Consider the following 12,275-nt stretch of genomic DNA (forward strand, 5'->3'; position numbering starts at 1 on the left):
TCTGGCCAGAGCTCGGCGGTGAGAACCAAGGGAGTTTCTAACAAGGCCAAACACTTGGGTCTCAGCCTTGAACAATGCTAAACATAGGGAGTTGGATACACATTCTCACAACATTTCATCCTCACTACTGATTACATTTTGTCTAAGCTACATCTTTCACTAGTGAGCATACACATTTCGTTAATGATCAGATAGTAATAAGAAATGCTAATGGTAATACAGATATTACTAATTAGCAGATACTAATAACAGATAACCATCTAGAGGTCAACTTTGTTTCAGGGCCTATTATTCAGGCCCTAGCACTACACTTTTGTGAATTCTGAATACAGTTTATCATTTATGAGTACTTTTCACGGTCAACTTTTCCCACCCTTCCTCATGTCTGGTACAATGCAATTATTTATTTGTATCACATCATCACCAAGAAACACCAACCAAAACCAAGGCTCTCTTGAGATGGTGCCTTTATGAATGTGCAGTGGGAGAGTGTGTACTCAAGGAGGTTCAGGTTAAGTCAACAAAATGGAGTGCGCATTGAGGTAGAAGGGGAGAACCAGTACTCAGATTTGAGTAAAGTCTTAGCAGTCTGAAGTCTACACTCTTCCAGACAGAAAGCACCCCTGGAAAAATAAGTAACTCCTGAATACCACACAGCCTGAGCTTGAACCACAAAAAGTAATTGTATTGTCTTTTATATATATATATCTCCTTATGTAAGAAGACAACCAGAGTCTTTAGTTTCTTGACTTGCTTCTACATATTGTTCTTATATGGAAATCAACACTCCTTTTCAACACAGACATTTCCACATTTCTTTTCTCAGCATGAAAGCAGTTTAAGAGGTTTCCTCTACCTGCAGCTCATTTCTTGCCTTTATGCTACAGTTTGTCATCTGCTGAGTTGTGCTAGTATGGCTGTTTATAGGCTGTTCCATAAACCAGGTCACAAAACTCAACCAGAGCGAAAACAACTTTGTTCAAACATCTGCAATGACATGGTTCAGGAGAAATGTTTAAAGTTGCAAATGAACTTTCTGAATAAACTCAAGTGCTGAGAGGGCTTCTAGCATGTACTATTAGATATGCTGTCATTATCCTATATATTGATAATATTCTGTCTGAACCTCTGAAGTTGACTCAAAGTAGCATTTCCAGTATTTAACCTTAGTGATTTTCAGGATCATCTAGATAACAAATGTGGTATGGCTGCCTGTGTATTGCTTACAGATCCTGTCCGTGTTAATGAAATTGCTGTTTCACTGAATACTTCTGGGTAGATAACATTGACCAAGGTTGTGTCATGTCTCTCTCTAGCCAGGAATAAGGGAAAGTCCCTTGCTAGGAAGACCTATTTAAGTGGAAATACCTCAGAATAATGAGATACCTCAGAAAATCCCCCTTGGGGAGCTTCTCTGAAGGAAACAGGCTAGGAGGAGTGGAATTTCCTCAAAAGCAAAACAAAGACCAGACATATTGCTGGGTTTCAGAGGCCTTAAAGCACAAACGACTTGAAAGGAACTGAGATTCTCAATGTCACAGGAAAAAGAAAAGATGACAGCTCTGCTGCCTTTACAGAAGCATCTACTGTAATTATCAGACCATGGATAAGGTAAATTTGCTACACAGAGGAATAAGAAAGTTTCCTGTGACTCAAAAGGGAATAGCGAGACCAGTCGCAGATCCCAGGCATGACTCTCACTAATACTAATCACACTCAAAAAGAGGTGAAGAAAATAAATTAAGAAAATCACACAAGGATCTGCTGCTTTTTTCAAATGCATACACTCCTTCTATCAGTTAGAGAGGATTCCGTTTCTTCCCACTCAAAGGTTTTCTTTCTGGTCAGTTCAGCTTTCAGATGTCCTTTGACTAACTGATCTATGAACATAAAAATGACCACATTGCTGGTGCTCTGGGGGATATTTAGGGTGCTCTTCTTTATGGGTTTTGGCTTTGATCAGGAGCCTGTTTCTAAAGCAAACCTCCCAGCTGTTTCCATTTACTTTAAGGAGGCACATTTTCTGTTGATCATAAAGAGGTCTCAGGGCATGCAACCAGATTTCTTTTGGATGTAAAAAACCCCAAAAGCATGCCACAGAGTGCACCCAATCCACTTGAATTGTTAGTGAGGTAGTCCAAAGAGAAACAAGGGAAATGCTGGCAGTGGTGGGCATGAGGATTTCAGCAATGTTTCACTCCAGAGACTGGCACCTCTTGCACTGCCATGCTAGCTACTGCAAGCACAGCCTTACAGATTTCTACAGCCAGAGATCCTAGGACTGATCACAGATGCTTTCATTTCAGCACAAAGGCAATGCTGGAGTCTGTGCCTGAGGAGCTTCCCAAGATTCCAGAAAACTTAAAAGCCTCCAGTGCAGTGGGGCAGCAACTTGGCGTGTGACACTTTACATGTGCATGCAATTTCTTCTAATTTTTGCAGCTGATGTCCTTTAGTTTCAAATTTACCCATTTCAAAAAATTCCAGTGCCGTGTTTATATCTCACTTGATTGAAATAACTCTCTAGTATTTCAGATTTAAACATAATCTCCAAACTAATGTAATTCCTACTAAAATACACATATTCTGAATATTATCAGAGACTGACATAGAGAATTTGGTAAAAATACCCAGGGGAACTCTTCCGTGGACTAAGAAGAAATAATGACTGAGACAATCCATCAACATAAATTTAAGCTGTATAAATATTTTTATCTTGCAGGCTAACTCGCCAAGAATTAAGTGTTCTTCAGCACCAATCATGACAGTACATTTTATTCGGAGTTTTGTTAGCTTACTTTCCTTCATTTCAAAATTTTCTTTCAGAAGCCAACAGCTAACTTGTTAAATAAAATTTTATTAGACTTAAGTAAGCTATGTGTTATTTCACTACAATGCAGTATTAATGGAAATAACATAAAGGATAATGGAATTAAGAACTTGGTAACAGCTCAAACATCCCATTACATCAGACTAATTCCAGTGTGTTTCTGTAGTCATCTGTTCTGCACCACTCCAGTGTGCTTATGCAATCAGAGCAAAGAGCTGTTACCAAGGTAACCAATCAACCCAAGACCCCTTGTGTGTGAAAAATGCAGATATTTAACACCAAAAATCCCATACAAAATAACTTCAAATAGCAACCCGGACTGGACCTACCTCTGACATTTATAAATTCATGCAAATCTGGCAATTGCTGTTCTGACCTTTCAGTTAAATAATTTTGCAATTGTGGACTGAATAAGAAAATTTCTGTTAAAAAAAATCTTAAAAGTGTGTTGGTCCAATACACAGAAAAGTTTATCCAATGTTACTAATTACAACAAAAATGCAAGCAACAGAATTGTCTCACACAACTAATTCTCTGTTGTTTTTATTAAGCCTATAGCCCAAAAACCTAGGTCTGTTCTCAATGTTGGCCCATGGAACGATAATCCCATTGCACAGAATGAACTGATACAAACCCTTGTTATCAATGGACAGGCAAATCATTAAAAAAGGGCTTAACTTTAACTCTTCATACCTTGTGGTAAGAAGCTTCTTTCCAAAGCCACTAATCACAGGTAGCTCATTAGCAGATGGTAATGCCCAAGTTCCTGAACTACATATTTACTGTAAATAGCTACAGGACTGGATACTAGATTAGCTTCATTCTCCATCAATGTTCGAACCTGGATTCTACACAGGAGAACCACAGACCCAAAGCCCCTTGTTTATCAGGATTTGAGTTCTTAAAATTACCAACTAATTTTGCTAACAGAGGAGCCTAACTCCAGATGCTCAGTAAGAGTGAACCTAGCTCTGTATGCACATAGATTAAATTTAAATAAACATTTTTAATTTTCAGTTTTCTTCTATATTCCTTTAAAGATTGTTTTTGGAGATAGTGTTTGCAACTGTAAGGGCTAAAATTCAAAGCAAAAGCTTTCTAAGCTATACAGCTGACGTAACTGGAGCTTTAAGAAAAGCTTTTTGCTAAGAGAAATTGCTACCCATAGATACTGAGAGTTCTCAAATGACAATTAAGTCCTCCAGATGTAATTTATGAAAGCACAGGAATATTACTTAAAATACACATGTAGATGGAGCAGAGCTACTTTTTGTTGAAGTAAAGTCCATTAGCTTTGTGGCACTTAATCTTGAAAATCAGTCTGTATTTTAACATGCATAGTACAATTTACTGTCTCTAACAATCACTGATACTATCTTGCTGTAGAACTGCCCCTGTAAAGGACACACTATAGACAGAAAGATTAAATTGGAAATAAATTCCTTAACAACAGATGGCCTAAAATGGAAAGATTTTGAACATATGGAACTAACAAATACTAATCAAGTTTAACAAAAACTTGCATGCTTCAGGGGATTTAACAATAGCTCTAAATCATTTGTGTTACTAAATATGCACACACTACTTTACAGAAATCAAATCTTCCAGTTAACTTCATTTGTGCTAATAAAAGTCACAAAAGATACGGCTGGCCTGTTCCACTGGCAGAAAGCAACGTCAGAGTTAGGAGACTGTCACACAAAGCCCCAGATCACCTTTATTTTTTTCAGTGCAGGAGTGAAATAGTTTTTACACAGATATTTGTCACATTTAAGAGAGATACATCACTTAGGAAACCAATCTCTTTCTTGAACAGTTTAACTCATGACAATGTTGTATATGATAATATTTTTTATTGTTAAATTTAGTGTATGTAAATACAAAGAGAGCACCTGTCTTAAGGTTTCCTTGAAGCGATGTTGACCCCCACTGCTCCTTACCTACTATCTTGATCAACTCAAAGAGTTTAAGTGGTTAGCTAGCAGTAAAAGATAAATAAAACCCATTTAGAGGGCATAATTGCTTTTATCTCCTCTTCCACAAGTATTATTTCATTCTGTTCTAGCATGTATCATGGACCAAATCCTGAAACAGATTAACATGAAGTATTCTACTGTCTGCTCTTACAGATTTCTATAAGCTCTCAAATCAGCAGCCCACCTCTCCTCCCTGCCAGGCTCCAACAAAACATTTGTTTTCTGCTTTCCCTCACACATGACACAGATCTCTTCCTCTGAAAGGAGTTCACAACAGCTCATTAGGAAGCCACATTGACTGGTTTTGCACCAACTGAATAATTTTCCAATATTAGGAATCCAACTACGATCTGCCATGTGAAAGAAAAGAGGAAATTCAGGGTCTGGGGCCAACAGAAGGAGCTACTGTGGGAGTATTTTTGCTTACTAGGGACTAGAGGAGTGTTTAGTTTTAAGAACTCAGGCACAATGCCCAGTGGAGAAAGTAAGATCTCTGTTGGACAAAGCAAATGATGAATATCTCTGTCTTTTAAAAACACTAATTTTGAGCATTTCTAGAGCATTGCTATATACCTAGCACAGAATCTGTGTGAAGTGCATTTGCCAGGCTCATTTGGATGTTCCTCTTCTTCCCGTGACCAAACTGAAAGTGAGCTAATTGGTTGTTTGGGGGCTCAGCAGATGGCTCTATCGTGTGTTATCAGAGTGTTAAATAAAGCACCTTCTCTTCTGATGAACACAATATTATTGGAACTAAATTACCAATATATTGCCATACAATATTCCGAACATCTCAGTCCTTGTAATAGTCCCTTGTTTTGTTAAAGATATACATTATCATAACTTTTAAATTTTTTTAATCAGGAAAAACAACTGCATTGATTTATATGCTAAGTGTCTCCAAATTACTTATGTAGAAGCTAACATGGAAAAAGTGCTGGCCCTTGTGAGTTAGCCTGCATTTGAAAAGTTGAATTTAGTGTTCTGTGGTCCCTACATCATCCCTGTTTTATCTGAAGTTCATGGTGCAGTCTGCAGGGTAATCTTAAAATGCCCAGGCTAGATGTGAATGAAGTGGCTTGGGACCGGAGCTGATTAGGGGTGATGGCACAGAGCACAGCATGGCCATTTTCACCATCCTCTGAAGGAGGCTATCCAAGAAGAGGTGCAAATTGTTTTTCATTGTGCAGGTGTGGTCTTTTATGTGGGGTTTTTTTGTTGGATTTTATTTGTATCCAAACTAGTTAATTTAGCTCAAGCACCTCAACACTACAATGCAGAGTAGCTATGTGTACCCATAGTTAACAAAGCTGTTCATGCTACCTCAGCTAGAACAGTATTAAATGCACTCTCTTGTAGTAGCACAAACTGTAGTAACATAAATTTATTTCAGTAACGTAAGCAGATGAGTCCTGGCAGTATCGCAAGTAGCAAGTCTATTAATTCATCTTTATCACATTTTATGCTTCTGCTCATTCTTATATCTTTTTTTCAAGGAAAAAACAAAGGCAGCATTACTGTAGAAAACATCCTCACACACAAGTGAATCAACCAAAACGATCTACTTTGTGTGCTCTAACAAGTCCACGTGTTTACAGAACACACCCTCAGAGCCACCGGGCATCTATCATCTCATTCGTCTTCTCACAACACAAATAGGAGCAGATTCCCGTCAGCAGCCAGACACTGGGAACCCAAGTCATACTACGCGCAATGCCTTATTACATGGAAAAAAGATATCTACTTAAGTGTGAAGATATTACCAAAAAAGTGTCCCCCCTGTTTAGCAGGAGTATAATCACGGCTGACCCGTGTTCAGTGAAGGTGTTAATGGAAGACATAACTACAAGTATATTTTTGAGCTCTCTATGTTAATAGCACACACATTTTGGTCCATTAAGAGAAGAGTATTAGTTTCCAGTATGCTGCAGAGGAAATCCCGAAGGGTGAAAATTCAGTGCTTTTCACAGAAAAAGCCTTCTCCAGCCAGAAACTTAATTGAAATATTTTACAGCAATACTTGCAAAATAAAAGCAAATATTGCTTTTTATATTAATGACTATTAACCCACTGAACCCTAGTTTAATAAACTATGGTTTATTAAAAAAAGATGATGAAGACTGGCTAAAGAGGAAGTTTCAAATGAAATGACTAATGAGTAATACATTCATTCTTCTGTGACCAACTGGATTATTAAGTGCAATGAAGTCATTAACTGACTTGAAAATTAAGTTCTGAGGCTTTTGAAAACAGGCTTTGACAGATGTTCCTACTTTCAGTAAAAGTTGAAATACTACATAAGACATTAAGTTTACTCAATATATACACTTGATATAATGAGAGACTGATTCAGAAGAAAAATGATTGGAAGTATTATTTACTTACTATCACTCAAGACCAAAATTTAAGATTTGCATGTGTGACAAAACACAGCACTAAGTAAAAATCACTGACCACTGTTGAACTGGTAAAGGTTCATTTATTTAGAGTTGAATTCAGAGGAGTAAATGTTTACAAGGCTTGCTGAATTATAGACCAAAAAGTAACCAAATCATTATAAAACTGTCATCAGAGGACCACAGGGCAAGACTTGCTTTTTGTATGAAATAACAGTAATTGCTGTAATATGTACTAGCCCTCTATTGAAGAACCAGAATATTTTAATAACTGTATTTGAAGTATGATTCTTACTAGTTGGTCAAAATCCAAAGCAAATAATGTTCACTGGCATTTTTTAAAATATAAAAATCTCAGTCTTAAAAATTAATCATGATTTAACACAGAAAATCAACAGAAATTAAAGACAGACAATGAAATTCCTATGTACTTGAAGAAAGACTTTTAATACACACCTGTTCATTACAAGAACTAATGATGGCTATAGCAACACACAGGGAAAACAGGACATATCAGGACAACAAATATTTTTGCTGGTATTTGAAAGAGATTGCATGAAATAAACAATAAAAATAATTTATGTCAACTTTTACATTAATCTATGTGGAATCAACAAGCAGATCTGCTTGCTAATAGTCCTTTCAGGTTTCTTTTAAGTATTCACTCAGGAATTTATATTTTGTTTTTATCACACTCCAGGAAAGCTTTCTTCAGCATTAGTTGAGTTTTGACACTGCACTGTTTCAAAATGTTAAGTCAGATTCATAAAAAAAGTAATAGGTTTAGAACATTTTGTCCATATAGATTTTGCCACTGTCATATCAAGGTATGCAATCTATACACAGTTTACATAAACCAAACTTCCAGTCTTCATTGGCAAAACAAAGGAAAATCTCTACGACCTTTAAAAATTATGAGCTTCGTTTTCAGGAGACCAAGATCCAGCTTGCCTTATATTGGTTCTGCCTAAGCAAATCAATTGTAGGTGCACTTCTGTAATTAAGTCCTAGAGATTCATTTTCTTATAATATGCACAGATTTTTTAATGTGGAGCCTAATTTCAACAACAAGCACTTCAGTCAACACTGAGATAAAAAATATTAAATACTAAATATATATATATATCCATATGTATGAATGTATATGTATAAGCACAAACATACATATACACACACATATACACACACACATACACACACACACACATATATATATAAAATGAAAAGACCTGAGCAAATAAATAAAATAAAAATAAAATGGAAATAAAAGATGCATTCAAATTCCCTGAAGCTTGTTTTGACTTAGGAACATGTAAAAACTTGTTCTTAGTGAGGGCTTTTCTAAATTAAAAATGCATTCACAGTATTTAACTTGCCGCTGCCACTTCTGATTCAGGTCTTTGTTTTGACCAGGAAGCAAAGAGCTGAAGCATCACTGGAGTCAGCAAAAGACTGCAGAAACAGCAATCAAATGACTCAGCATGTAATAGCAGATGACTGCTAAGACATTGCATATCTGAATCAGAAGACAAGTTACAGTTTATGCAGATGAGAAATAGGAATATTCCTCTTGCAGTGGACAAAACTGTTCCTTTTGCCACAGTACAGTATGCAATTAGCTAATAAGAAGTGGAGAAGCTCAACATGACCCGGCTCATGTGTGCTCACAGCCCAGAAAGCCAACTGTACCCTGCACTGCATGAAGAGAGTGTGGCCAGCAGGTCGAGAGAGGTGATTCTCCCCTTCTGCTCTGCTCTTGAGAGACCCCACCTGGAGTGCTGTGTCCAGCTCTGAGGCCCCCAGTATAAGAAGGACATGGACCTGCTCAAGCAGGTCCAGAGGAGGGCCACAAAGATGATCAGAGGACTGCAGCATCTCTTCTATAGACAGGCTGAGAGATTTGGGGTTGTTCAGCCTGGAGAAGGCTCCAGGGAGACCTTATAGCGGCCTTCCAGTACTTAAAGGGGGCCTAAAGGAAACACGGGGAGGGACCCTTTATCAGGGAGTGTAGTGATAGAACAAGGGGTACCAGTTTTAAACTGAAAAAATGGTAGATTTAGATTAGATATAAGGATGAAATTCTTTACTGTGAGGGTGGTAAGGTACTGGAACAGGTTGCCCAGAGAGGTTGTGGCTGCCCCCTCCCTGGAAGTGTTCAAGGCCAGGTTGGATGGGGCTTTGAGCTACCTGACCTAGTGGAACGTGTCCCTGCCCATGGCAGAGGAGTTGGAACTAGATGATCTTTAAGGTCCCTTCCAACCAAAACCATTCTATGAAAACACAGTGAGATCAGTTTGATTTTTATAATGACAAGGAAATAAATGTTATTTACCCATGCTCTTTGTAATACGCAAATAAAAAGGTGACTGTCTCTGAAAGCGCATAATTGCACCAGCAAAAGAATCTAATTTAGCCATAATATCAGGGTAGCATATGCAAGGACACTAAAACTTTCTTTACAATACCAGTATTTTGCTTTCACTATTCACCATGAGCAATCACAACTTCAGGTCAGAGGTCTGTCTAACCCCAATGCTTTTTTTCATCTCTGGCTTCTTTGCAACAGCACTAATAATTCCTTCACTGCTAATTGCCATGTGGACACCTGTCCACTTGGAACTCTATTAAGAATATTGGGTTCGTTTCATAAGCAATTGCAAATTCATCATATAGTAATGATCCTGGCTACTGTCAACCTGAGTGGCTTCAAACCAACAACCAAAATAAAGTGAAAACCTTGACCTCCTTCCATTATGTGGGACCACTAAATTAAACTTAATCTGTCATTTGTGGAGCTACATGGCAGCTGCTGGGAGAACATCCAAGTTATACAAGTCTTGGAAGTATGACAGCATCAAATAACTGCAAGAAACAGCCTTCTACACTCGTAACTCATGTCCTGACTCTGGCATATTCAGTGCTGACAAGGGAGAATTTCCTAAGAATTTTCTCCCTTAAAAAGAGGCAATTTCTCAGGAGGGGAAAAAAAAAAAAAAAAAAGGAAGAAAGAAGAAGAGAGTGGTATTTCTGCATTTCTTTTAATGTGTTCTAACTACTCCAACTACATGGCATACAACTGCCCAACAAAGGGAAGGAGATAGAAGGGTAAATTTTCATTGTGGTGCACAGGGATTTAATTATACGACTCCCATAAATGTTAATGGGAATCACATGATCCCATCCTTGTACAGTGCAATTAAAATTCACTCAAGAGTATCAATCATTTCTCAGACCAGAAAAGGTAGTTTAACACAGCTAAATGCTGAGATTAAAAAAAGGTGTGCGGAGCAGAGAGAAGATTGGATGTGAAGGCTGGTTTGGGAACACACTCAGGAGAATATGAAAAACTCAAATTCTGTCATAATCGTTAAGGGGCTGAGATGAGCACAAAAAAGAAAGAGAAGAGACAACAGATTGTTTACAGATAAGAAATCCTGGTGCAAACAGTCTCTGCAGATACAAATTCAATTTGGCTTAAGAATATTATAGTGAGGAGAATAGTTAGGGTAAAAATAGCAAGGGGGATCCTGAAGCCTGTAATACTAGACTTTCCCTGGTTTACCCAATGTAAATGGGTGTCATAGGTGGAAAAATAGCTTGAACTGTGAATGCCAACAGGCAGCTGATAATGGGGTGTATATGATTGGAGGGGGATGAATGTCCAAAACTGAACTTCTGAGTCCTCAAGCAGAAGCCTACTACAAGCTAGTTGCAACTAGTATGAGCTAGGAGAAAATTCCAGTAACACCTGGACTAAACAAAAGTGGCATGTCCTGAATGCTCCTATTAATAAGGAGACATGAGACAAAGTTACCAGTTAGGAGGCTGATCACACATTGTGTTTCTGCACAGAGTCTATTTAGACTGGGAAATCAGGGGTTTGGGTTCTGGAGAAAACTGCTGCTGGCAGAAAGAAGGGTTGCTGAACAGAGGAAGTAGTCTCAGAAAGAAAAAGGGAGCCTGGAAAGGAGAGGTAAACATCTTGGCTGGAGGAGAGATTCTGGAAGTCAGGGAAGATCCTAGAGATCAGATTGCTCCAAGGAGACAGATGCTGAGGGATGCTCAGAGACCATGGCTGGGGACGTTTGAGATAGGTGACTGCGAGCAGCAACACAATACGAACCAACATGACTTTCTGCCCAGCCTTCCCAGGGCAGCACCAACCCCTCTGTGCAGAAGTCAAGACCTAGGCAGTGTAACACTGTGGGGAAAGTGACCATTGAGTGTGTCAGCTAATCAGGTAGGGTAAAACCTCTGCTCTCTTTAGCTCTTCAGTAAGCCTCGGTATTCAGACCCACTACAGGTTGCTATTTATTCTGTCTCATCCATGAGAACAGGCTACTGCACATTTTGATTCCCATGTTAATAAAATTTCAGAGTTTGCTTCAGCTATACTGCCCTCTAGTATTCAGTCTAAAAGAAAACTTTTATTATACATTAATGGAAATTCTATTTCATTTCAAGTGATAAGTGCCTGTGGTTTCTGGTAAAAAAAGATCTTGCATTTTATTCCAGTTTATGACCCTAAAGTCCAAGACCCTGCTGTGTAGTTCCTGGAAGAAACAAATCATTGCAACCAAGCCACTGTGAAATCAAAGATAGTGAAGACTTTTAGAAGGAGAGACACTTTTTTCTCAGTCTTCCAGAGAAAAAAAGGAAGCTATACAAGAAAATATTTGTTATTACTTACCTCAAAGGGATAAGGCTAAAAATGTTACTTTCTGTGAATTAGACACCTTAGAGACAGCAGGTGTTATAAAAGTATAAAGTACAATATTATAATGAATTATAAAACATAAGTGTCTTAGAAGTGAGCCTTAGGAAAACCATCTTAGACATTAAAGAGATGAACCCTGAAATAAGCTTAATACTATTTTTATTGTGATTCTGTAAAAATATGCAAGAACAAGTGCATATTTTCATTGCCATCTTAAAATCTAGAACTAGGTGGTAAACAAAAGTCCATAAAAAAGCAAGGTTCTGGAAATTATACTTATTCCATACCTATACACAGTCAAAACTTGCTAAATAAAAGCTGGGCAAGGGAAGGTAGGAAAAGGGAAAAGGCACACA

General features: G+C 37.9%; 1 protein-coding gene across 1 annotated transcript in view; it reads right to left on the minus strand.

The window, feature by feature from the left end:
• The window catches only part of XKR4 (XK related 4), a 235,180-nt gene that overhangs the window by 178,848 nt on the left and 44,057 nt on the right, over window positions 1-12,275 (minus strand). The window lies entirely within an intron of this gene.

Source organism: Strix aluco, chromosome 1 (assembly GCF_031877795.1).
Source record: "Strix aluco isolate bStrAlu1 chromosome 1, bStrAlu1.hap1, whole genome shotgun sequence".
Classification (NCBI taxonomy): Eukaryota; Metazoa; Chordata; class Aves; order Strigiformes; family Strigidae; genus Strix; species Strix aluco.